Source organism: Crocuta crocuta, unplaced genomic scaffold (assembly GCF_008692635.1).
Source record: "Crocuta crocuta isolate KB4526 unplaced genomic scaffold, BGI_CrCroc_1.0 scaffold139, whole genome shotgun sequence".
Lineage (NCBI taxonomy): Eukaryota > Metazoa > Chordata > Mammalia > Carnivora > Hyaenidae > Crocuta > Crocuta crocuta.
In genome coordinates, this window is record NW_027533258.1 from 9,419,487 (window position 1) to 9,420,244 (window position 758).

Below are 758 nucleotides of genomic sequence, written 5' to 3' on the forward strand. Positions count from 1 at the left end.
AGGCCTCTCTCTCACAAGGACCCAGGTACTGGGCCCGACGCACTCACCCTTCAGTCCTCTCCACTCTGTCACCTCCCAGGGCTGAGTGAGTAGGGGCAGGAAACAGGAATCGGATCCTCCTCCCAACCGGACACCCCCACCCCCCCAACCACAGCACACTCCACATGCGCACACTAGGGTTCTGGAAGATGTGATGGACCCAGGAGCCCCCTAGGGTCCCTGGAAAAGGCTGAAACTCAGGCATGGGGAGTGGGCTGTTCTGTACTTGTGTGTTCCGGCTCCGGCTCTGGCTGCCTTGCTGTGTGGACGGGGGGCGCAGCAGGGGCCTGGGGTGAGGATGGAGGATGGGCTGGCCAGGGCCGGGCTGGCGGTAGGGCACGGGCGTCTGGACGCCTCTGTACCAGCCAACGGACGGGCCGTGTGTCCCTCCAGGACATGCGTGACTGTGTCCCACACCACACACGAGAGACTGTCCCTTAAGCTTCTAAGCCGTCCCCCTGGGTGTGAGCCAGTCCCTTATGTCACACCACGGGACCCCCACCCTGACTCGACAGCAGTCCCCCCCCAACTCCGAACTTACCTTTATCTTTCTGGAAGCTGTTTCTATTTTCAGCCTGTCCTGCCGACCCCTTGGAGCGAGGAGTGTGGAGCCAGGTCCCCAAATGTCTGTTCCTGTGTTTCTGGGGCGGGAACTGAGGGCCCAGATTGAGATCTCCACAGAGGAAGCCAGTTCCTCAGCCCCACCCGGCCCTTCTGTC

The 758-nt window shown here is 62.0% G+C and overlaps 1 protein-coding gene across 1 annotated transcript in view; it reads right to left on the reverse strand.

Moving 5' to 3' along the window:
* The window catches only part of ARHGEF15 (Rho guanine nucleotide exchange factor 15), an 11,514-nt gene extending 10,857 nt beyond the window's left edge, over window positions 1-657 (reverse strand). The window contains exon 1 of the mRNA XM_077746732.1: window positions 581-657. The gene's annotated coding sequence lies outside the window, so the exon portion shown is untranslated. The remainder of the gene's footprint in view (window positions 1-580) is intronic.
* Between the last annotated feature and the right edge of the window lie 101 nt (window positions 658-758).